Source organism: Ischnura elegans, chromosome 5 (genome assembly GCF_921293095.1).
Source record: "Ischnura elegans chromosome 5, ioIscEleg1.1, whole genome shotgun sequence".
Classification (NCBI taxonomy): domain Eukaryota; kingdom Metazoa; phylum Arthropoda; class Insecta; order Odonata; family Coenagrionidae; genus Ischnura; species Ischnura elegans.
In genome coordinates, this window is record NC_060250.1 from 33,110,817 (window position 1) to 33,138,290 (window position 27,474).

The 27,474-nt window shown below is 37.6% G+C and overlaps 1 protein-coding gene across 3 annotated transcripts in view; it reads left to right on the forward strand.

Moving 5' to 3' along the window:
- LOC124158684 overlaps positions 1–27,474 on the forward strand; it is a 141,067-nt gene that overhangs the window by 82,045 nt on the left and 31,548 nt on the right. The window lies entirely within an intron of this gene.

Consider the following 27,474-nt stretch of genomic DNA (forward strand, 5'->3'; position numbering starts at 1 on the left):
GATAAGTGGAAAATCTCTCAACTTGGATTATTCTAGCTCTGCAAATACTAAAAGTCATCTTCCGTGTTCGAACCCAAAAAATCTTGCATCACAGGCCATCCTTCCATCCATGAAATTTTCATCCCCTCGACGTAGGGAACTGATGATTAATATTAAAAAAGAAAAATGAATTTAAATTTTTAATATTAATATTCCTCTTGATATTTATAAATTCCCTATGTTTTAAAGCTGGTGCACCATTAGCAAGCGTCTCAAAATGTGTACGAATTGTAATATGAAGGGAAAAGACTCCTGAAAATTCAGAGGCTTTGTGAGACCTTTGATAGTAACGCACCAGCTTTGAAACCCGTCGGCCACTTATAAATATTTTGTGGGAAATAACTAGTAATAAATCGTATCTTTTACGTCAAAACACCGCTGAGTTTTGAAACCATCTGTTTAGTTTCACTGAAATAGTTATTACTCGTAATCATAGAAGGTCCACAGGGTCCTCGCTTGAAGGATATTTCATTAAGGATTTCCTAGTCAGCCCAGTGTATAAATATATATTTTGTTGATATGGAGAATACAATGCTTTTGCCATTGCAACAAAACTTATCCAAATTCGCTGGATTTTATTTTCTTCCTTTAGTGAACGCTCAAGTCGATGTGGAGTTGAATCGATATATTAAAATATCAGGTAATAACTCTGTAAAACAAATCAAAAGAACTTTTTCCTTTATTAATGTAAAAAAAAGTGTATATTCTCCCCCTTATGTCGATTTGGGGTGTAAAATGGCCCCCTTCCTTAATTGGAAAAGTGGTTAAACTATACCCTCTTCTGCGTAAAAATGACTGTGCATATCCTGTGCTTCCACATAATAGCCTCTCAACAGTATATTAGGTTTAACCATAACGACGATAACCTGTTTTCGCATCTTCGAAACGAGCAATTTATTCGTGGTTCGTCACTCAACCCTGTTATGGGAAAGAAGGAAGATGATGGATCGTTTTGGCATTATTGTGCCGCCGCTGGTGAGTCAATGAGGTCGAAATTCATTTGTTTCTAAAACGAGACGCCTTGCGAAATGTATAGGGCGACATTTTTCATTGGAAGACGTCGGCGCAGCGTTTTCATCTCGCGGCGTTTCGGCGGCGCTGGGCGCATTCTTTGGGAAGATTAACGCCAGAGGAGAGCGGCCCGGGATGAACCGAAAGAGAAATCAGTCGCTGAAGGGGAAAAAATAACATTTCGTAATCGCATGCGAGGGGTTAGGTAACGCTATAGACCTCGCAAAGTAATATTACCAGAACGTTATATTCGGTGTTCGCCAGGGTGCCTTGTTTTGCCCTGTTTATTTCTCTGAAATAATTATAATGACTGGAAAAAATTACCCGCTCGCATACAGGTGTGGTACATACATAGATAAATTGGTTATCGCCATCGTGGTTACAATTAATGTACCTTTTAGTGTACTGAATTGTTGTTGCCTTTATCTTGAACCACTAGTCTTAAAAATGATTCAGTGTATTGAAAAAAGTCGACGATTAAAGGTTAAGTTGTAGGAAGCTAAGTTGTTATTTCTCCTAACTTACTCTTTCGTGGCTGTAAAATAATGCTCAAAAAAGGAATAGGTATTTATGCCAGAAAATATGGCCCAGGTATGCCACTTAAAAACAATTAGGGGTGGCCGTATAAATTCTTCTAATTAGCTGAACTGGAAGTGTGCGGAAACAGAAAATGGAATCCAGGTTGAAGATGAAAAATATTGTTGGCAAATTTCCCAGACTTGTTTTTCCATTGAATTGGCTCTCATCTCCTAAAAATCTCATATTGGTGGAGAATGAACACATTCCTTACATCATTATTGTAGAAATAATTTCGAATATTTTTTCATAATTAAGTATCACATGGCAGTTTTGCCCATATGGTCTACTTAGCACTCGTGATATTTTTTTAATTCGATGAACACCTTCTACCAGAATGTTTGCCTGATTTTTTTAATTGGACGAAGAGCTACAAATTTAATAGAATAATTATTTTGAGCTGTTAATTGACACACGGAAAAATGTCCGAAGACAAGGAAACCGCATGCTAGTTTGAGTTCGCAAAAATAAGCGCCTTCTAAACCTGTTTTTCTAATAACCTGGCTATCATCTACCGAGGAGAGTAGTCGTTAATGATGCCGACTGACGAGGGCTAGTAAGTGGCCCTCATTTAATCAAATAATTATTAAATAAATAAATTAAACTACTATCGGGGCAAAAAAGCTAGAATGCTGAAATTTATGTATTTGTATGACATTTTGCCCAAGCTCCATGGGGCCATGTCATATCTAGTTTTACTCATTGTATATTCGACTTCAACAATGAATCATTAAACATTGTTTAAACTTAAACGTTTAGTTTTTTCGGTCAAAAGAGTTAAGAAGAACACGCGAAAAACTACGAGAACGGCGAGACGGTCGTCTTCCTCACCTCGTCACGTGCAAAATATTTGATTTGTACACTTCATTGTTTTTTATATAAAGAATGACATCTTCGCATTACTAATTGCTTTTTAAAATTAAACTTTAGCTTTTATTAGATTTTTAAAATGGCCGAAAGGTAGATTTCAATGTCCGAGGTATAGAATAGTACTACATGGATCTTGGTGTTGCGTATGCTATATGAAAAAAATAACTTTTCATGTAAGGAAATGTTGATATTGTTCCTCTCGCTTAAAATTACCCAAATTGGTAGTTGCATTGCCGCGGGCGATTTTCGTCTTTGTGCGTGTAAACAATGAACGCAGCGATATATAACATGACCCTATGGAGCGTCGGCAGATTTTCATATAATTTCTTCAAGTTGAGCGTTCTCCTTTATCTACTCCGATTACTAGGTGTCTCTTCTGTTGCAAAAAATGAGATGGCTACGTGCCCCCAACTCTTTTGGCTGATTTTTTAAGCTATAAATTGATCTTCCTTCCTGATTGTGGATTTATGATTATTAACGGCGGGATTTGGCCTTATTTTTGAGAAAATTTAGTATTTTAATATGTGTAAAATTGAATATTCTTAGTTGTACTAATTTTTAATGTGGCATATTTTTCTCAATGTCTTTTAATCCGTCAAGGCTCACTGGTTTCTCAGAACAGAGCAGATCTCAACCTACAGGAACTTCAAATATGTGTTTTTTACAATGCTATTTTAAAGATTTCTTCGCTTAGTAAATGGTTTATTCACCTCATTTAGACTGCAAAAATGTTTTCTTGCGACAGAAGATCCTCGTGTTTCGCAGATAGTAACTTTTTATATGAATCGGGCGAGAATAAAAAAAAAGTTATACTTAGTTAACAATTTGACAATTGTTCGGCTTTGTTGTAGGAGTTAACTACTCCAAGTTTTGAAATTCTATTGTGACCGAGAAGACCCCATCAACGCCCAGCGGTACCGTATATCACCGGCGTGTATTTACGGCTCTATTGATTACGATGCGGAAAGTTGCGTGCTTTATCTTGACCATGCCATTATACATCATCATTATTATTAAGAAAAATGAACGATTTACAGAACAAAAAAACAGTGTGTGCAGAAGGGTGGAAGTAAAATATTTAAAAAATTATAAATTTCGTTTGAAAGTCTAGCTATTGTGAATATTTAAAGACGTTCTAAAAATATTCATAATTCCGTCGTACCACCAATTTTTCTTAAAATATCAGCCGACGGCATGAGCTCTCCTGAAGATTGGCATTGTCTGGCGCGTATCATCCCTATAATTATCATTAAAAATTGAACTTGTACACATGCAGCAGAATGCTGAAATTATCTTTAAATTCGAGGCATCTGAAAATAATTAGGGTATTTTTTTGCAGCTCACTATTTTAGTAGAACATTCGTTTTATTAAAAAAATCTATCCCTGCAATTTTTCTGAATAAAATTGCTTTTCAAACCCTCGCATGAACCATCATATTATCTTCCCCTTTCAAAAAGAGTTTCAGACAAGCCTCGGACCGAACGCTGTAATTACGCCCGAATATGTATGTAATCGGAATGAAAAATACCTGGGAAAACTCTATGTCATTACAAATATTGTTCAAGCCTTGATAGGTTGTCGGAAGCTTAGAACTTTAATTAGACGTTTTGCAGTGAAGTCACTGTCATGCACACTTAAGATTCATACTTGGGATATTCCTATCATTATTCAGAATTTTCCATATTTAGCGTTTGTAAAGCTTCCATTTTTTTCATTTTCAGTTCTTTTCCCCTATAATTAGTTGATGTAGAAAAAATCGGTTGCACTTGGATGATTGACATTTTACTTTGCGTTTGCGTTTTTTTGACCTGTATGGGGTATACGCGTACATCTAGGGAGGGTTCATTCAGTCGTTTTAACCGTGAATAATCGTGAATATGAACTCCATTTCCACCCAGAGCTCCACATACGCTGAAAGTATTGTAATGGGATATATAGTATAATTTCTGTTTTATGAAAACATCTATTTAACATGATCGCTTTATGTGTTTCCGTCGATAATTATAACAAAACCAGCTTTTACTAATACCCACAACCTATATGCAGCTGTTAATGGAGTCCATGGTTTCATATTTGTTTGAAAACCCTTTCCTTGTGATTTTGCGACAATTCTTTTTGGTGAGCCTAAAATGGAGGAATATGTGTCAGCTGTATGTCTGAGAAGTTGCATGCTACTCATGTATGCATGATATTTTTCGCAGTCTAAAATCGGAAGTTTGATTTTGATTTGATTCCAGGGCTAATTTTTATTTTTCCTCGACATTGGGTAACTATGAGTTACAAAAAATAGAAACCATTACTATTTAACTGCCGCAAATTCCAATATCAGCTCAAATATTTTATCTGTTTCATGTTGCTTCAATTTGGTAGAAACTAATTTGAAAATGTATATACAGTGGAACTTGGTTATAACGGCATCGGCTGTGACGTCAACTCGGGTTTAACGTCACATCTTATACAGACCAGCTAAAATTGAACATTTTATGTTGGACGAAAACCCGTTTATATCGTCAACAAATATTGCGACGCTCGGGTATAGCGTCAAAAATTTTGCGATTCTTAGGTTGCAAAAGTGGTGGTGTGATTGTATTATATCCCAAAGTTCATAGAAAACATGCGTAGATACATCAAAAGCAAAAACAGGTCACAAGCTGGTCGTTGAGCTGGTGACGGGATGCAACTCTTTTGTTTAATAGGTGTCTGGAGGGGGCGGGGGCTGTCCCGCATACCTGGGTCTTATCCCTTCCCACCCCTACATTCTAAAAGGTCACTGACACAGGCACACTGTATTGTATTGTTTGTTTCGTTACTTACGGTAGATCATCAGTCACATCACAGTAAACAGTGCTGTATATAGCAGAACATTTGCGTTTTTACTTTGTCTTTTCACTCATATTTAAGGCTGCTTTTTCATAACGTCACTCGGGTCAAAAATCTTCTGGTCCCTTTGATGACGTTCTAACCAAGTTCCACTGTATTTGCACAGTCAGTTAATTTCTCTCCTTAATTCTCATTCGGTAGTTGAAAACCCGAGTTGAGTAGTGATCGAAAGCAGCCTTGAAGCATTCAATGATTTAAAAAAATTTTAATCTATTAATTGTCTCTCTGGTAAAATTTTCAAAACATACCCTGTCATTTACATACTGGAGATCTGTAGTCATCGAAAAAAATTGAGCCTCGTCATTTTACTATGGTTCTACTGGTACTTGCAAGTATGGGAAACACTCCATTTCGGTCGTGAGAAAAAGTTCGGGGACGATTTTTCATGAAACCAGAAGCAGGAGGAAGCGACGGATGAGGAACGACTTTCACGAATCCGGTTAAAGGTGTTGTATGTGTTATTGCGGGTAAAAAATGAAAAATGAGATCGTTGCCTGAAATCTCGCCAAGCTTGGTTGTGGGTGAAACTTGCGGCGAGTAAATCCTAGGGTCCTGGGTTCCAGTCCAAGTGGAAGACGTTGTGGTATCTCCCGGAAGAAAAAAATAAACCAAAGGGGTAAAAACTAAGCGATGCTTTTTTTCTGGCCACCAGATCTCCGTGGGAAACCGCAGCTCAGTGAGTGAGTGAGAGTGAAATTGGGTTTACTACCGTATATGAGCGGGCTTCACATGCCACGGGATCCATTAGGTACATTGCTGCTTGGATTAATTATGGAAAAATTCCTACAATTGGGCTTTTTCGGAGATTGTTTTTTTTTAAAAAGGGACGTCTTTCGGTTGTTTGGTTACTCCTTAAATGTTTATCCTTCGGTCTTTCTTACTGAAGCGTTCCAGAAAAATTGTATGGTTTCAGGAAAGATGTGATGAAGACGTATTTATTCGTAAAATTTTAGGTTTTCCCGGCGTATAGATTGATGAAAAATTTCCCGGGATTCCCACCGGGTGTGGTTCTGGGTTAATTCTCCCGACGAATGGTAGGGTGCATCTCCTCCACGTAGCGATGTAAAATTTTAGGTTGCTAAATTTTATCTATGCGCCGGGAAAACCTAAAATGGTGGGAAACCCGGTGGGAATCCCGAGAAATTTTTCATCAAGTATTTGTTTATTTTCATACCATCGAAAATAGCACGTAATGGCCTTTTAAATCGGAGTTTATTTAAAAATTACTCGTGATTGAACTCCCTGAACTTGAAATCCCCTGGATTGGGCAACCTATCCAGGGTCTCGAACTCATAACTTCTTGTTTGGTTAAAATATTCGATGACCTTACCTCCGCCGCCACCGAGGCCGGCTAGGTAACTTAAAAAGTAGCATTGGTAACTTCCATAATTTTTTTGAGTTCGATAATTCATTTTGATGCGTAATTGGCCGGATTAAGCCGTCATTAGGTAAATTAATGAATATTTTAAAATGTGGTAGGAAGTTTTTGTTAAAAAGTAGGAAATGTATATGATACCTAATCAATAAATAATTCTTTGAGAGCGTGAGGAAATAAGCTCAGTGAAGTTCAGTTATAGTTGTCAAAGTGAATGAATTGAGTAGTTATGAATTTATCTGATATGTATTATATCACTACAGATTATTGTATCGTCTTCGGAATGCCTTTATTGTATAAAATTTCATAATGAATGACATCAGAAAATGAGAACACTTAATGCCATCCAACTTCACGGGTATAATGAGGTTAAGCCATTTTTAGTTAAAAGAAATGTCGCAGTGAGAAATAAAACTCGGTTTAAAATTGAATTATAATTCAGCAATGGAGGGGACTTAGTCTGTATGAAAAAAAACTTAGCAAAGATTATTATCTACCATTTGCTTGAATTACGTAGATTGAGGCGTGTGGGTGAGCAATAGTCCCCATATCCTATTGGATCGCGACTTTACACAAGCCAAAAGGCGAGAGGGCACTATCCTTTTGAAACGGGACGAAGTGTCATCGTTGGTTTATTATGAAAATTATTGGTCTTTCAATCTAGGTCCAAAATGAACTCCATAAACTTTTTATGAATAAAACGACCTATCATATGTGCAAAGTAATCTTTTCAAACTCTGTCATTGATACCAAAGAATCAGCCTAAAACCCTCGCATTTCGAGTGTTGGAAATCCAAAATTTTCCCAACCCTTCTTTCGGTTCCCTCTAGATCAAACATAGACCCGCAACTGCCCTGCTTTTCACTTTCCTCGGGCCAATAATTAGCCCGCGTTCCAAGATTTATGGTCGAAGAATAGTTTGAAACGGAACTTGAAGTAGTATTTTCACTTGTGCTCGCCCCTTTCTTGTTTGCACTTGTAATCATCGTCTCTTCGTCGGCATCAGGCCACTCTTATTTACCCCAGTCCTACATCGGACACCCACGCTCAACTATCGGACCGCTCTTGCCCAATTCACCGCGAATGTCTTTCTTCTATTTCCCGAAGCACTGACTGAACCAAGTGACTTCATACGCAGTTACGCGCGCATGCGCAAATTAATTACACCAAGGGTGAAATTCGCAAGGAAGAAGTATTTTGGTTTGACCTGGATTCGAACCAGGGTCTCCTTTCCGATCAAGTATACTACCAGCTTTACCAATCAGCCATGGCGAATATCAATATCCAATTTCAATATCTTTGTTTAAAATTCCGTCTTGTTTACTGCGGCTTTATCCTATGTGCACACATGTTTTTATATTGATGAACTTGCACTTATTACATTTTCAAGTTGAAATCACGGAATTGTTGGACATTTGTAAGAATGAAATGAAAATTTCGGTATTTATCATACGAAAAGATTTTTCCGAATGAAATTTGAGGATGTTCAGAGTGTGTTTATTCATATTGATCAACTCTCGTTGTTTTTAATTTTGCAATCTGCTGTTGAATGGTTGGCATGAGTGAGGTAAATACTGGACAGTAAATTGTTTACTTCGCGTTAATAATGAAAAAATTGTGCTGTCAATTAATACGTATGATTTTACTTCTTGAACGAATTTCACTAGTGAGATGAGTATTGCACGTAACAAGTAACTTTGTATGCGGTCACGTGCATGGGTACAAAACAATACATACCAAGGATGAGATTCGCCATGATAAAATATTTGGCTTAGCCGGGATTCCAATAAAAGCCAAATATTTTTTCATGACAAAATTCATCCTTTATGCATATCGTACATGGGGTGAATATTCATTCAATGTGATACCCAAATGATTATAAGATTTGATATTTAAATAACGTAGCAAATAAAAAATAGTAATGATGACAATTTACTGTGATAGTTGCACATTACAAATATTTAATGATTGCATTTGCTTTAATTGAGATGAATTCTCACTCAATATGATACCCATATGCGATATGATTTGATATTTAAATAACATAGAAAATAACTTATAGTAATGATGAAAATTTACTATCATAGCTGGAAATTACAAATATTTAATGCTTGCATTTGCTTTAATTGAGATGAATGTTCATTCAATGTGATACCCTTATGATAATGTGTTTTGACATTTAAATAACGTAGCAAATAAATATAGTAATGATGAACATTTACTATTATAGCTGGGAATTATAACCCTTTATATTGCATTTGCAAAATTGCATTTGATTAGTCAGCTTCATAGTCTTAAACTAAATGTAGAACCGGAATCAGGAAGGAACGAACAATTTCGCCTAAAAAAACGAAGATCATATTTGACCCACCCACTCTCCTATCTTTCATTCTTCAGCATTATCTTGTAGATATGCATCTTTCTCAGAGAAAGTATTTCTCGCTTCTCTCTTTTGTTTTGATAGGTTCGCTAGCTTCCGCGTCGTTTTCACGCGTTACACAAACTTGGAGTTCATGCACTAAAGAATTCTCACGTATTACGTCACTGGAACGGATCCATTAAGAGTAATTATGTTATGCTTTCAAGGATTTCTTGTGAAACTTTGTTATGGCACGGCGAAGTGGTAATAAATGTATCCAAACTTGTTATGATGAAACATGCGAACAATAACGTGGTAGTATTTGAAATTAAACTCTTGGTACTTGCGAACCGAATCGAGAAAGTACCGTTCATCTCCATGCTTTGACTATATTTTTAGTGGCTATCAATTATTCTTGACGATTTTCATTTAAATTTATTTTGATAATGGATTCTAATGCGTTCTAATTATCTTATTATTAAAGAAATATTTTTAAACAGTCGCCTGTACTCATAGCAGTTCTCACTTAAAAATAAACCGCTCATGTTTATAAAATAAATGATCACAGGATTTGATAAATAGAATTTATGTCACTCTTTGGAAGTTAAAATGTGGTGTACATTAAAATTTAGATCGACCATAATGTTAGGACTCATTTTCAGTGCTCGCCTTTTTTGTGTGTTTCAAATTCCTTTTTCATTATTATCCAGGTTACGAATATCGAATTTATGAGTATGATACGCTTTCAAAGATAGAATCAACCTTTAAACGTTATAAATTTAATAATAATTAATTAACACATAATAAATTCGTCATAATTCTTCAGATTTTATCGGAAGATTTAATTACTCGTGGTTAAAGTCTTTTAAATATTGAAGAAATATATATTTAAAAAGAAACACCTAGAATAATAGTTTTTTAAGTACAAATTAGCAAGAGTAAATTCACTGTAATGGAACAGTGTGTAATAAGAATCCTTTGAATCGAAAAAATTTTCATTACAAAAGCCATTTATTAAATTATGTAGCCTGAATTATGCCGGCTGAAGTTTCTCACAGATGGCACGCGATGAGAATTGGAATGCGGGTCAGGTGAAGGTAATAGGCCGTTAAGACGACTGACATATGGCTTCCCGGGAAGACATATGTCAGACAATGATGACTTCACTTTGAGTGTCACATCTCGGTTTGATGCTTTTACAGGTCAACCTTGTAAAATTAAGTCAAGAGAGCTAAGAAGCCGAGAAGCTTGAATAGAATATAATTTTTGAATGGGCAGTCCTAGAAAGTTTTAGTGAATGGAGAAACCTTACATTTTTTGCTCGCATCAAAACGTGATTAGAAATCTATGATATTTCCCCTTAACCAAGTAGACCAGGAGAAAAACGGTGTAAGTAACTATAATTTGTCTTTTTCATTGCGACAGAATACTTAGTCTTAAGAGATTCGGAGAAAAGGCTCCGTAGTATCTGATAGCTGAGCAGCTTAAGTTTTGTCGAAGATTATATACCTGTTAAGTTTTATTTTTAACTTTTATTTTCATCCATCAATGTGTTTCAACAAACACGATAAAAAATTTTCTCGTTTTTTATGACAATGGTGAATAACGTAGTTATGGACGTTTTTCTTTCAAATTCCGTAGTTTGAAACTGTTTTCATTCTTAAGCGAGTATCATTTCAGCCCAATTTACACCTCTTGGTGTTTGGCCAAATAAGGGTATTCGATGTGTGGTAACTTATTAAGACACTTCATTTTCTTGGATTGCCTTCATTTATTTTTTGTCTAATCTCTTATGCCATCATCCGTCGCATGAGTAATTCGTCGGTACGGTGACGTTTCCGTTATCTTTCTCGTGTTTACCAATTGATAATAAAAGTTACTAAGGATAAATATGTGAACTATAGACATCCCCATATTATCTTTTGAAGGAAGAAAAAGGCTATCGCTGACTTAGTAATGGTAAATATTTATATTGATTACGGTAAATTACGGTTAATTATGGTAAATATTTATATTTATTACTGGAAATTTACTCCCAATTACGGGAAATGCATTCTACCCACGTAGTACTCGTTGTCTTTCGTATCAATTTTTAATAATGCATTCTGACTAGTGGGCGTTTTCTGCGCATTTGCAAATATTGCTTCGGCGCTTAGTCGAGACTTAAATGATGCAATAGTATCATGTAATCTTAAATGAGACATAATATCGCTCAATGCATTGTGTGCCTGTGATTGTTGACGCGGGATGAGTGATGAAGAACAAGGCTCTAGAAAATTTTTGCGTGGAGGGTTCCACTTGGTGGGGTAATATATTGCGGGAGGGATTACTACCCGTAAGACGGGCTCACCTTTGCCTTTCTCAGGACTCAGGTGCTCCTTTTCGGGGATGATTTGAACCCCCTATCGTCCCTGCTTGCCCATGCCCTTGGCGAAGAATACAATGGAGGCATTTAATTATGAAAGAAGTCATTAGTAGTGCAGAGTTGGCAGCATTTTGAAGGGTTCTGGATAATTAAATACACAAACTTAATCGTATACTTGATCCCTTTGTTCTTTCATCTGACGAATACAAGGTCGATAAGTGGATCTAATAGCCTGGATGATATTCCGGGTTCAGTGTAAAATGCACGCTATAAAAAACAGGGCGAAGAACATAGCGGCGTTCGTAAAATATACCTTCACAGTTAGCAAAATTAGCTCTTTAGTTGGTCATATGACCAGTGTTCTAAGGGTAAATGATTACGTTGATTCGTAATGTAGCATAATTTTCTTAGGTAACTTATTATAGAAAGGAAAACCCGAGAACCATAAGTAAATTATAAACAAACAAATTATAATCGTGGATTTCCAGAGCGATCCGGTATTAGTCAAAGCTGATGAATGTCAGGCAGTTTTATCCAATGAAATTCCTTTGATAATAATTCAATACAGTAATGTCGAAGAATCATGGATATCTGTAACAATCGAGTATGTTAAAAAACCTCTTCGACCTTGGTGACTTTGATATTGCAGAGGAATGATTGTACGAAATCACACGCCCACCTTAGTACTGATCTACTTTGGGTCATTTTTAGCTCTCTACGATTTTGAACTTATTGGGGATATTGATCCCAAACTAAAAGACCCCGGTATTTTGTCGATAGTGTCGTAATTTAGCGGGCTACTTATTGAAGGGTGCCGGGTTCAAACTCGGTTCGAATTCAAGTCCCAGCTTGAGGACCCTGAACAAAGATGGAAATAGACTGACCCCTCCAACTGCCCGGAATGTGTGATGTACAAACGCTAGTGGCTTAATGTGGAGTTAGTCGGGCCTTTCCAAAACTTTCTAATTGAAGAAGTAAGTGAATATTTCGTCATAGCGTTCCTGAAGTACTTAGATACGTTTTTCGGCAGTGGATTAAACAGTTTCCATCGTAATTTTATTCTTTCACACTTCTCTACCCTTTCATCACTTAGTTTTTCCAATTTATCGTCCAATCGCCTGTGTGAAACTATCCCCTTCAATGATTTCATCCGTCATGGCTACAAGTGCTCCGTTTTCCTTCGGATCGGTCCCAGACCCGCCCTCCATCTGCTTCTTGCCCGCCTCACGTTCCGTTGACTTCACTATTCGTTATTTGCGCCGTCGGGGATTCACGGTACCACCTACGAAATCGGTGTATTGGAAACCCATGGGGGTATTAGGTCACAGCTGCGATTGGGGCTACTTTGTCCATGTCATCTAGCTTTGTGTTCGAATATAGTTCCGCTGATTAAATATGTAGTAATGTAATGGTTATGTTTGCTAATGATAAATACGATTACTACATTAATGCGACTGTAATTCAATTACTACAGTACACATGGGCAATATTTATTACAATTATCATTCTTTTTAATTACTTTACTTATTTGATTTTTATTTGATTAAAGTTAGCATTTAATTTTTGGGTAGTCGTTTGTGAGGCAATTATATGAATTGATTTATATTTTCCTTAGATCATATAAACTATTTTTAACGTATAAATGAACTATTTTTTCTCTTAATCGATTGATGTATGTCCTAAAATCTTTAATCGAGCTTTTTTCCATGCGATCAAAATAAGAATGCTCATTATTCAGTTGAAATCGTTGTGATTCGCTAAGAGCGGACTTTTGATCCAGTTATAAGCTATTTGTCTGGATGTAATTTTCAATTCTATACATTTTAATTAAGTTATTCTGCTTATACATTTGAACTATTCAAATGATAACCTTTGGGTTTTGCTCCATACTGCGTGAAACACAGTAATTTTTATGATCTGAAATATTTTTTTTCAGGATAGTTATGCAGTTATTCAATAATGTCATTCATTTAGATGATGTATTTACTTTAAAAAATACATTTCTGCTTGTTACTTCTCAATGTATGAGCAAGATTTCTAAACATTTTTAAAATGAAATATCTATTCTTCTAATCATTCACTTGTTCCTTCCATGATCGAGTGATGGCATTCACTTGGCTTTATTCTCAACGTGATTTTGATTTTTCCCTCATAGCTATCCTGGCGAGTGCCATATGTACCTACTACGTGATCCTGTTTCCATTTCCACTCTTCGATATCTTTCGAGAGCAAGGACATGGGCTGGAATTATTGGGACGCGATTTGCAAGGATGAATTAGCTTGGAATTTATGGTGCACCCACCGTCACTTACTCTCAAAATCTCGGCTGGCTTCATGGCTGAGTTAAGTTGTCCAGCGTGTGGAACGACCCACGGGTCACGGCACACTTAATTTTCCGCGGGCGGGCGTCAGGTGGGTGCCGGGAGAAAAATCGTGGAAATTGCGGGTCGACCTTAAGGCATTGAAAGTTCTCTCGATGCGCTTCGGAATCATTCTCGGTTTGGCGTACGGCGCTTCGTAGAAGGTTTTAACCCGAAGACGAATTACGATTTTTCAAGGCGGTCAAACGTTATTTGACGCTAAAATCGTCGATTAGAGTTTTGTTCACACACCTATGTCGATACAGTATTAAGAATCGGTTATCAACTCAGATTTCAATGTGATCATATTGTGTCTTTTTGTGAAAATTTTCAAATTTTATAAAACTTTCAGCTTTCACTGCCTGATAAGCATTCATCAATAATGTTTTCCATTACTGGCGATATCAATTCATGTAATAAATACTACAGTCTACCTCCAAGCTGTCATTTTGATGTTAGAAATCCATTTACTCTAAATTAATCGTTAATTTTTGTCTTTTATTCAGGATGGCAATGTACGGTCATCCAAATTTTCTATTATAACACCAAAACTTACGAATAACTTATCACTCAAATACCACTTATCGCACTTATCGAATCAAATTATTTTTTCATTGAACCCTGCATATTATTTGTTTCGATTCTTAGATTATCAGTCACTTTTATCCAACAATAGTTCCATTTTTCATTGTATCAGTGATGAATATAATGAATTTCTCTTCGCAAAAAAGTGATCTAAATTGACTACGCTTTTAAGCTATTACTGCTTTTTTTATTCTTCTCTTCATTTGTTATATTTCAGCGCCCTCATTTTCTCACGTGAAGATCCGATTTTTTTCTGAAAAAAAAAATCGAATTAGCTGTGGCAGACTTGGAATACAGATTTAGAGCAGTCTTTTGGAGAGGTTTCATGTCTATTTTCACTATTGTTACCGTTAAGAAAAAGACATTTGTACTATAATGTTTCTAGAAAAATTAAATTAAAAATCCTATTTTAAGAAACTGGATTACAGCCTCCGCTATCCGCATCTTGATGTATTTCGATTTTTATGGTCCTGCACGATTACAAAGCAAGGTGTCGAAAATATATGTTTGCATGTAATAAATACCCCTTTCACAATTAGCGATTAAATTTATGCCAAAAAATTAATTTTTCAGAATCGGTGAGGATTATCTGGTGGATATTTCTACTTAATCTGATGGAGTCGTGTTTTTATCAATTTGAAATGCAATCGAAGAACCGTCTTTTACAGCCTTAAAGTTTCCAATTGCCGCATGAAAGAATCGCCAGTCGTTTAATCTAGAGCATGTGAAGGATTTTTTAAGTTAGTCATGACTGTCATGAGTCACTCTTTCGAAAGAGCTTTGAATTGTAGAAAGCTCGCTGAAGTTGAGGTACCGCAGTCGGTAATCGGGTTTTTCAACGTCACCAGTTGAAACTGAAAGTACTGGTGGAACAAATAAGTGAACGTAGGTGTTCCTGTTTCATTTTTTATGCGGAAAAAAACGCGACGGAATTGGTGGTGCCATGAATTTTATTCCATAATAGATAGAGTTTATATTTTTCGATATTTTCCCCCATATTAAAACCTCGTTCATGACATTGAAGTGTCGAAATCTTGATCGGGAATAATGGATTATTGTGGATTGAGTAAGTGCATTTTCATAGCTTATATCTCCGTTCTACAATGCAAAGCGAGAACTCTCAACAGTTCTCTCTAATTGAAATTTGCTTACCGATTAAAACGTTGATGTTGACGCTTGAGAAGACTTTGCGTTTGATGAAAATGTTGCTTTAGCTAGAAAAAGTCACCTTATGCGAGAAAAAATACTTTTTACTATCACAGCTCACGCGCAAGTCATAAATGCGCGTCAAAATAATTCAGTGGTCACAAGTATGAGGCAATGGATTGCTTATAGACCGTTCCTATGCCTCGGAAGCTCGGAGGCTCTTTCCTCGCGAACGTGTCACTTGAAACGAATGGTATATCTTTTTAAGGAGCTGAACCCGTCATTGCATGCGACTACCTCGGAAGCTAATTCACTGTCAAAGAATTTTACCTCTCTCGGAATGAAGAATGGTTTTCATTCATCTTGGGCGTGACGCGTAAAATCAATGTCGATATGTGTTCTTAAAGAGCATACCCCAAGGCGCAAAGTTCTCCAAATTTCCATACTGTAGTGTATTTCATGCTATTTCTCGCAAGAAAACGGTGATTGCACGTTTCAACACTATACGAACGAATGTGGGGGAAATGTATCTTTGAGAGTTTGTGCGAAAATCAAAATACCGTCTATGTTCAATGAAAATCCTTAAATACTCCAGTGAGCCACAGCTCCCTGTGGTGGTTCTACTCATCAATTGCTTGGGGTAGTTTCCTATCCAAAGAAGCGGCTGCATTAATGTTTCTTATGGATATTTGGCGGCTCCGGGGCAGAAGGGCTATCCGCATTGGAATGCTATGGTATTAGGAGGAGACAACCGGCAGCTTAGTTCATTTGCGTCGCAGTAAAGGTAGGGAAATAAGAGCGGAGAGAAACCTGGCGTCACCAATTGCCTCTTCTAAACGAAAGGCGCCAAGAGGGCCGCTGCTTCACGTCCTATCCAACTGACGGAGTATTGAATTTGACGTGCCGTTTGCAAAGACCACAAACAGGAATCGGTCTGATGTATTGTAGCCACTCCTCTGGGAATACAGAAAATTATGTAATTATATCCCCTTTAAAGATAAACATTTTAGAGACAGAAAACAAAGACATTAAGCAATCTTTTCTCCCACGTTTGAATTTACAACAAATTGAAGGGCAGAATTCTATTTCCTAAACTTTTGTTTTGTATTTTCGTTCTGTCGTAAGAAGATTACCCTATGAAAACTAAATTATTTTTTTCAGAAAATGTATTATTTTCCGAGCCTGAGGGCCGGCGTAGTTATATCTCCATATTTGTCGTGTATTACTTAGCTAATCTTTGTTGAAAGGCTTCCTTTATAAGTGTGTAAAACACTATGAGTGAGTCCGTAGTTAAACATATTTGGGTAAATTTTGAAAAGCCGAACAATTTGGGTAGTCTGAAAAATATGTTTTTGCCTACTACTACACTGGGCCTAAGAATCTAAAATTTTACAATGTATCATAATAATATCTATATATTCCTTGACCTTTTTCATCTGATTTTTGGGCAGGGGAGAAACAAATGGGGTAGATGGGAAAGTATCCTTGCGTGCCGGAGAACATCCCGCGGCCGCTCGAGGAAGCGAATGATCTCGTCGAGTGTCGAGAAAGTGGTGGATGTCGTGTGCCGATCTCCGTCGACCGTGAACGATCCGTTTCCCTCATTTTTAATGAAGGCTGTGCATCGCGGCAAGAAAGCCATCGCTTCAATCTCGCAGCGCAGGTTTCTCTAATACGGCAGCCTTCTTTCGTTATTGAATCGCGTATCACGGGAATCGCACGATTTCTCAAACGCCATACAGGTTTCAATTTGATTTTATAAATTGATTCTTTACCATTGCAAAAAAAGGCGACCACGAAGTGGCGGGTGCCTGTGTAGTTATATCTCCATATATGTCGTGTATTCTTGAGTTACTCTTTGCTGAAATATTTCCTTTATAACTGTTTGAAAAACTATGAGAGAGTCCATAGTTGAACATATACGTGGGTAAATTTTGAAAATTCGGACACAATTTCGGTAGTCTGAAAAAACATTTTTTTTGCCTACTACTATTTTTAATGCTGTGAGTGTAATACATCATGCATTGGCAGCGTTGAGTCTCCGAGGAAATTGTTTTGCGCCACTCTACGATAGCGTGATGGTATTTATGCTCATAAAAGGATGAAATTTGTAATAAAAAAAATGGTCTCGACCGGGAGTCGAACTCGGATCTCCCTTCTCTGACTCGGGTGATAGCCTCTTGGCACGACCATGCTTTCTTTTTCACCCTCAGGTGCTGCTTAGATGCTTATATGATGTAGTGCTCAAGGCAAGATTAGTTCAGTGCCGTGCGTAACCCCGTCTTTATACATTCCCTCCTCGTCTGCGTGCTTGGGCAACCAATACTTCTCGTCAAAAATGTGAAAATGCGTTACTTGATTTTTTGCGCGATCAGCTATCGGATTAATTGTTTAAAAAAATTCGGCTCCTCCGCTCCATTTATAGCTTTTTCACTCGGGGAGTAACTGACTTTTCTTTGCGAGCCGTTGCTGATGGCAACAGCCTCAAGGAATATCTAGTGAAAAATGACCTTTAACATTTTTCTTTTGTGGAGTATGGACTGGACGTCAAGCTCTGCCTTGCCGTATAAGGCCGTAATGTAGGCTTCGGTTCTTAGAGTATGTGGAATTTGCGATCGATTCGCGTGAGAAACATGTCTGGGAGGAGAATCATGTGGAATGTGGGCATCGCATTCCGGCAGGAGGCATACAGACGTTCGATGATTTGGTATGTTCATGCTATGCGGAATAAACATGATTTGAATTACTATCATTAGGCATTAATGCTTTTTAGTAATTATGTAAATTATGATAATTTAGACCTCTGAATATTTGGGGCAGCCGATTGCTTTTGGGAGGTCTCCTAGAAAATGACCAAATTGAGAAATTACATGCAAGGTTTCTCTGGATAATTGTTATAACGCAGTTTAAACGGGGGATTTGCATGGAAGATTCAGTGATGGTGATTTCCCAAATAGTCTTTTCTGTTACTTTTAAACGTTCGTGTTTGCATTTTAAGGATTTTTTTCGTATGAAAGGAAAAACGCTACGATGGGATATATATCAGTGGTCCCAATTTGTCCTTTGTATCAGGAATTTACACTATCCGGAGTTTGAAAGCATGGTAATGCATCGATATAACCAGAATGGCAAGAGATGGTAAATATTCTTATACCTGAGCAAAAATGGAGTTTTTATCGAGGTAATGTTAAATTGGTTCAGGTGGTGAAAATAATCGAGTTTCGTATTAAAATTGCAATATTTATAATTTATAATCTACTGTAACTAACGTCAAACCTAATTTACCTAAATAATACATCTTGGGGCGGAATGAACATGAGAATTACAAATAGTCTGAGTTGTTACCAATATTAGTAAAGCATTGGCCATGTTTGCGTTGAAATTTTCTACATTATATTTTAAATTCAAGGCATAGAAATTCTAGTAATGAAATTTCGGATTCATTCATGCAATATAATGTAATTCACTGCATTTATTGTAGTCTGCAGATTAATGAAATTCTTCTGAAGTAAATTAATCGAGGTGAAAAAAGTTTTCGTAGTCTTTGCTGAATACGCCACAGGATAATTTATTTGTTGAGGAATTTTAATCAGTGAATGCGGGGGCAAGCCCCTCAGAAGTGAAAATTTCGGAGGATTTATGAACAAAAAAAATGCTTAAGAAGCTGGTATTTAATGTAAAATGGCGGAATGTGTTGAAAGACGACGAAAAGGAGTGAGAATTCTAAAATATAAAACCAGTCTCCCCCTTTTACTGATAAATTGACTAATTTTACGGATACTTTTTCCAACATTCGGTATAATCTGGTTGATGGTTCCGAATAGCAGGTGAATGGACGATATATGTCATATTTATATATAGGTTTAATCATAATGACGAGCACCCGCGAAAGTTTTAACGAAGGAGATATGTGTAGTTTACCATTGGTAACAAAGACAACTACCAACGGTGAGAGGGTTGGTAGAAAGTGTGAATAGTTTTCATGGGTTTAAGGTTGAATATTTTTTCAAGCCTTTGATTATTTGCTACTGTTAATTGAGAACTTCTGTGGTGGGTTTTAAGGACTACCAGTCAGCTATCAGGGATGGATTCGGTGATTGATATTTTATCTCCAGACGGTGACCGAAATTAACCGAAACATGATTTTCGCATGGAAATGGCTGGCACAGCTGTTCATTAGCCCCATGGATAAAGATCGAATCGTTTTCTTGCCACTTGCCGGCGATAGAAACCGGTCGAGTTTAATGCGGGCAAGTTTGGAATGCCACCCGGTCGGTATCATTTCATTTTGTTCCCTGGCATGTTTGAAGACTTTTTGCGAAACATCGCCGGTCGATTAGACAGATCCCACTTCCATCTCCCGCTTCGCTGCATGTAGCTGTCCCAACCAGAGTCTTAAGCGCTCAAGATCACACGGATTGATAGCTGTCGCAAGTGATTGCTGGTACCGTCAACGCGGGTGAATTTTTCTCGATTTTGGGGTTTACACAATGCGCTCAATAAAGCGTTTTAGTTTCCTAGAATATTTAAATATTTTTCCACGTAGAAGGAACCTAGGAATTTACATTTTGGGTTGATTTTCAGGATTTGTTCTATTTTTTGCAGTCCTTTATACTTCTTTTTTGAAGTAGGGCAGTTTCACCTTCTCATGGGATGGTTTGTGTAATATATAAGCTGCATTTAATTTTTGATTAAGTACAATATTTAGTATCCAACGATAACGGCACATGTATGATATATCATCCAAGTTTAAATCCGAAAACCTTTTTGCGTGGCACAGAACGAAATTTAAAAAATAAAAGATACAGTTTCCGGCGTGGTTCGGTGTATATCTTTGATATTTAACATAATAAATGCACTAAATCTATTTCATCTTATTCGTATGTATCATCTTTTACGTATTATATTTCATCTCCCTTTCTTCTTATTTTGTTTTCATTACTGTAAATTAGCAACTCAATGAAGGTTGTTATCTTTTGAAATCTGTAGTCAGGCAAAATCTTAAATCTAAGATATTTTGGATGCTGACTCGGTACTATCTGCATTAGCGGATAATGTCCTTGTGAGGTGGGTATGTTAAGCTAGTAGAATATTGGAATTTATATTGAATTTAAGCTTTCATTTTTATTTACTTTTGCTTTGATTTTTTGTGTCGAGTCCAACCAAGTGTTTCGTTGATTACATGCATCGTACTGCCGTAATTTATCCGTTCTCCTGATTTTTCTGCCAGACAACTGCTGGAATTAAACCCTGCCTCTAAAAAACTAAGGAAAGTAGCAAATTTTGGCGCAGTCGATTCTGCAAATTAACTTCCTCACGCCTTGGTCGCGCATGATTATAAAAAAAGTCGAAGCAATCACATGCTCAAGGCTGCTACAATTCCGGATCCTTCTTTCAATACTCGCAATAACTCCACCCAATTTTTCCGAACGAAAAATATTCCCCGACTCCATCCGAGCGTAAGAATTGGAAACGAAATAATAAACGAAAAGTCGGCGGCAGATCGAAAGCAGACTGATCGATATCTCAGTCGGCGCTGCTGTCCGACGGAGTTGTCCCCAAAAGCAGGAGAAGAATTCGCGTGCTTCGGTCTCGCTATTCGCTTTTCTTTTTTTTTCCATCCGACCTTCTTGCATCCGCGGCGCTCGCGTTTCGTGCGCCAAGATGGAAAAACTTTCACTCTCTCACCCTCTTCACCCTCCACCCACCCCTCTCCTACTTTGGGGGAGCAACGTAAATGGCGTGACGTAACAACCTTAAAAGACTCGGGAGTTTTCGCCCTCGAAACGGCGGCAGTGGAGGCGAGCTCAGGAGATGTCACCCTTCAGCAACCCATCGCCTGCCGACTGCCTCACAGTGAGTCGATACCTAGCAATTCCTGGGAGATATAGAGGAAAATTTCTCATATTAAGACAGGGTGACCGAGAAAATCCGGATAATCGGGAATAATGCGTGAATATTTAGTCATTTAATCATGCATGAATTATTCACGAATATTTGCTTGAACCTGGAATTTCAAATTCATTTCTCATAAAAGTTTGCCATTGCAACTCACATTTTCTGTCCTATTTTGTGTACATGTATACTTTACTATGTACTGATTACATTTGAAAATGCATATTATGAAAACATATTTATCTACATAACTCTTCAAATAATGGCGAATGTCTTAAGGTGTTAAGTGAGATATTCATGAATTAAATGTAAAATTTCTGTTAAAAATTATAAGTCTTTAAATAAGGAACCTAAAATAACACATAAATATAATTTTATTTAAAAGTATTGAAGTAAATTTGGATTTTTTAATATTATTATCTTTCGCTATAATCACATGAGATTGAACTGGGATTTTCTAAATTTTTCCCTGGAAAACCTGGAATTATGCATTAATATTTCAGCTTGGATTGGTATTCAATGGGCAAAGTAGAAAGAAATTAAAATTATTTTAAATCTTGTGCATTGAGTATTAATCACATTTGGAGATGCCATTGGAAACCAGAACGGTGGATTGCACCAGAATTTTATTTTTAACCCCGCGTGAGCCATCTAGTTTGAGCTTTTGCGCATAAAATGGGGCAGGCATAAAATTCTTCGAGGGTGAGAGTGTGTTAATTCCCGGAGGAAACGACAGGGGACCGATGTCGCAAGTGAGTCATCCGGTTTCAGAGACTCGTCGGTCCTTCTTTTAAATTGAGGTGAAATTTTTTCGCGGATAACCAAGTTCACGGTCATTGAGGAAGAATGTGTCGATATGACACTCTCGTCCCACGAAATTGCGTGAGCTGTTTTTAGATTTAAAAATATATTCCTAATGTGCAGCGAAAATTACCAGAAGGGTCGAAAATGCTTTAGCAACGAAGGCAGTGGTAACTGTGTACATATTCTGTTGAGGTATATGTATGCATGACTTTTCCCTACTGGACTAAGTGAATGAGTCAATGAATGGCTTTCTAAAGAGCGAAGGCTGAGTAGAGTGGCTATTAATGAATGCGCATTTGCGAATGCGTTTTTTCTATTGCGCCGTTTTGAAAGAAAATGTATTTTAGCATTAATTCTCGTAATTGTATTCGTGACTTTTGCGTAAATACCTTGAAAGGTAAGGAAAGTTACTTTGAAAACCATAAAGTAAAGTATTCATGGAATGTGAAAAAAGCTCAGCTAACTTTTCTCAATATATTTCAGTGATTGCGAAGTAAGGGAATGCGTTTGGATTCGAAATAAACAAACTGTGAATTTATCTTTTCCGTCTTTGGTAATATGCGCGGTCTTTCTTTCATAGAAAAGTATAAATTAAAAATGATGAAACTGTGTGATTTATTTACTCAAATAATAATAATAATAATTACTGACTTATTGTTTTAGTCCTAAGTGGAAACACGATGGGTGAGAGTAAAGCTCACTCCGAACGTAACTGTCAGTCTGCGAAATTTTCTCACTTAGAATGGAGGTTATAATTTTCCTGGATCATACGTGTTACTTCATTAAATTACGAATGTGACCAGCAAAAAAAATAGCTAGTACAGCAGTCGGGCACTCCGAGATCGAGTTTTTATCGCTCGTAATTGTCTAATGATATGACAACTTTTAAGAAAAATACCCCATTGAATTAATAGATTTTTTTAAAGATCATGCTGATGAGATATTATTTTTTATCACGCTAGGAATTAGTAAGCTTTTGCGTTTAGACTATCGTCATCTATTTGACTGCGACGAATCTAATGTGTCACGCTCCGTATTTGTAGGGTATGAGGTCACGGAATTTGTGGCACGTGTTCATAGGTTTCTTTAGTAATTTGATGAAATATTACGCAAGAAAATTAATTATTAAGAAATCAGCACTTATTCCTGAAAATTTCAGCCGAAACTTTGCTTCCGGATTTTCGACCTAGTTGGAATAGTCGTCTACGATTCGATTAGAGGCTAAAGCAAGAGGAGGCTGGCAGAATTTTAAGGATTTTTCTTCTCAAGATCTACTCCCATATGACTTTTTGTTGGCGTGGGATAAGTTTTCTCTGAAATATGTGAATCTATCTGGTGAATTTGGTTGCCACCTTGGTACCTTGCCAACCAATTCCACGACGATTGCCTACATTCTCAGGCAGCAGTAATTCTTATCATTTGATTTATGTTTTTTTATTAAGGTCTCACGGTTTTTTCAAAGGTTAGGTATCGTAAAAAATGAAAATGTAAATTCGAAGTGAAAGAGTTTGCTGCCATTTTAAGCTTCGATAGGCAGAATTAAGAATTAAATTTGATGATACAATGATGATAGAAATTTGATAGGGCTTAGTGTGTTTCCCATACCTTTCCGAGTGTTTTAATTTTGGTAATTGTGATTTCGGCATCCACTGTCGGCACGTTGGCGGAAGGAGAGGGGTTATAAATTGATGTTCCATTTAAGAGACTGCCCTAACAGCCTCGTCCATGGCTGCCTTATACGGCTCTACGGAATCCCTATCGATTGATGCTATTTGCCGTCTTAAAAATGCGCACGAAGGATATTTCGTTTGGCTCGATGCCTTCACCCTGATGATGGCTAGCGTGGATTCCTGATTTAATGCTTTAATTTTTTTGTGAAAGGGAGCATGTTGGTAAAAGTCACTCTTTCAGTCACGAATTTTATGATAGGAAATTGGGGCCCATGCATTCAACCTCAGGCCTAAAAACATATTTTACGGCGTTTAAGCGGGAAAGCTTGCCAAGTGAAACTAATGTAATCGTTCATGAAGAGGCTTCCATAAATTAGTTATCGGTTAAGTAATCGGCAGGGTTGGTTTCCATCAACGGTGTAAATGCGTAGAAGTTAAACTATTCTGCCCAAAAACTAAACGTCCTTTTCTAAAAGTTAATGCGAGGAAGTTTTATCATAAAATGGTTTCATCAGTTGTTAGTATCGATCATATTAGCTTACTATCTAGAGTTAAAAATTTACTTTTGGAATGTTTGACATCCAGGTAGAGATTGATACAATGATGATAGAAATTTGATAGGGTTTAGTGAGTTTCCCATACCTTTCCGAGTGTTTTAATTTCATCTTGATAATATTTCTTATGCTCAAATATAATTGCTTTCCCAAGGATGAATTGTGATGAGTCTATATTTAGACGTTCGTGAATTAAGTATAGTAGTTTCAAAATTATTTTCTCATCGGTTACTACTCCTTTGAAGACTTGGGTGAATATTATTTGTTTGTGTCCCACTGAATTGGAATGCAAATATAAAAAATGGCATCTCATTTATACCAGTCAACATTAAAACTCTACATAATATTCTGTTTTTTCTCGATGAGGTCTCATATTATAGTTTTTGAAGGTTCTCATTGCTCTACCGTTGGTTGCGGTTAGACTTAATTACCGACGCTCGCCCAATCGATAAAATTTCATACCGCTGGACTAGGTTCGTATCACTCGGGGTCGTTATTGAATGTCATTTAGTTTCTGCACATTCCTTCGGCATGAGACCTGCTGTACGGGCGCTAATGTTCATGCCTATTAATTATGAATAACGATTTTACGCACTTCTAGATGGCCAAGCTTAAGAGTGAGGAGGTTCATCCTTATTTACTGAGTAAATATTCTCAAGCATTTTGGATTTTATTGATTAGAAAATGCTGGAAACAATATTTCATTTCTTGAAACATCTTTTCTTTCTACAAGTTCCCCTGTAAGAAATTTTAATTTATTTTTTTTCACTAAAATGAATTTTTCTTCCAAAAACTCTTATGTTTTTACGAGATATAAATTCTTCTGTCATCATGATGTAATTTATGGCTTAATTCATGTGAGGAAATTATAATGTCAAACGCTCGATCCACTTTTTATGTCGAAATAATATCAAATATCTTTGTTGGCCATGTTATTCTAAGAACTGTTTTTTAGCCTAAGATTATTCGTGAATTTTTATTACCGTGATTTATACATTTGTGAATAGTTAGCGTAAATTTCAACCTTGAAGTTATTCGTAGTTGTACGGCCAGTTCCTCGATGAATCTTCGCCCTCAGTAAATCCACGTTTTAAAAAACTTTCGGGATCAAACATTTTCATTCTGAGAACATTGTGTGGGTATTATTGTCGGAACAAGTTTTTGCAAGCGAATTAACTCCGATGTGGTTGGTTCCTTTCAGCGAAAAGACTCCGGGGCCTTGACATTTCCTATGGTGACGATGCTGGGATATACCTCTCGTATTTTTCGGAACGGTAACCCCGATTAGAAACTCTCTGATGGGAATCCCTTTAATGACCGCAACTCCTTTCAATCCCTCGACCTGATCTTCCTCGTGAATTAGTTAGAACTAAAAAAATGGGTACGGCCACTGTTATGGGGGCTTGGACACCGCGTGGTGGATTTTCCCCAGCATAAACCATTTCCTCCTCCGTTGAACATTATTATGTATTCCACCGTCTTCCTCCCGTCCCAGACGCCTCCACATCCACCGCTTGCTACATTCACCTGTCTCCGTGGTCTTCCCCTCACCATACATCTTCCTTATTCCCCACCTCATCTTTTTCCTTCCGCCGACTTCCTCCGACGTTCGTCGTTTGTTTTAAATGACCGAGGCCCTCGGCCGGCGCTCGCATTGTCATTCCTTGGCCGTTGTCGTATGCACGAATACGAACGCTGAATCTTCGTCGGAAGAGGGTTCTGTCTGTGAGTGGCTGATTCCCAAACATCTCCGCACCTAGTACACGTCTCCTAAGTTTTCCCAGTTACTTTTGCTTTCTCTACACGATTTTTGCAGTGAGCTTTATTTAGGAGTAATTTTCGGAATCGCCTTAATATGGGTGTAGGAAATCCAGTGTCAAGTGTGGAGAAATAAGAAATAGAGGACACAAATTTCGGTTATAACCCAGTCATTTGGTGCATTGTTTATTTTCTTACTCTGCACTATTTGTTGTAGTAAGCTTTATTTTACGGATGGATATGAAAAAGAACGACTCTTCAGTGAGACCCAGAGTTCTCCAAGTTTCTTCTGCTTGCTGTACGAATGTTGTTGTGGTAAACTTTGTTTAGCTGGTGGAAATTTAAAATACGTGTTCATTTGGGAGAATACGTTACTGTGGCGGTGCTTAATTTTATCAATTAATTTCAAGGAGTTATAGGTACATAAGGGTGACCTTTTCATTGGTAGCATACTGAGGATGCAACTGTCTCCGTCGTTTTGATTCGGTAGATTCAATTTTTTGGCCTACGAATGTCGCTTGCCCTTGCCCAAATTGCCCAGTTGGCTAGTGTATGTTGTTTATCTTCTTTGTGCTCCTCCAGAAAGGACCAAGCTTTTCGAGTTGTAGCTAGAGCAGTAAATCTGGAATTTTACCATCAGACAGCGATATATTTTCGTGCGTAATTATATTGAGGTTTAAGGGTTGCGAAGGAGGTTCAATAAGTACCAGTGTAGCTCAGTAAATATTCATAAAAGCATTCTTCGCCAGTGTCTATATTTGCGTTCGTGTGGTGTCGCGCCCTCCCCAGCCGGTCTTTTGTCATCCTTTAGTTTCCTCAACCGCCGTCCGCGGCGTTTCGTCGCGACCGAGGCCCGTGGGTCGTGTGGGCGTTAAAGTCACTCGGCGAGGAGGAGAGTCGAGCGGCCGATTGAGCACGCGTCCCATTCCCACTCGGAGCGGCCGTGAATCATGACTTATAGGCGTGCTGCTCTCCCCACGGACTTGGAGCCAGACGCGGCGATGACTTCGTATGCGTTGCCCTCAAGGGATAAGGCGAGCGTCGAATCCTGTGTGTACCAAAGTGTGATTTGGACCGGCTGACAGTCGCGTGCCTCGATATCAGTGGGTCCTGATTCGGTCAAAGCCCGCGAACCCTGGTGGAAGTGTCATTTTGTAGACAGGTGTACCGGAGAGCGAGTGCCATGACTGGTTTTCGCAGGTCGCTCTCGTGTAGGATCGACTTAA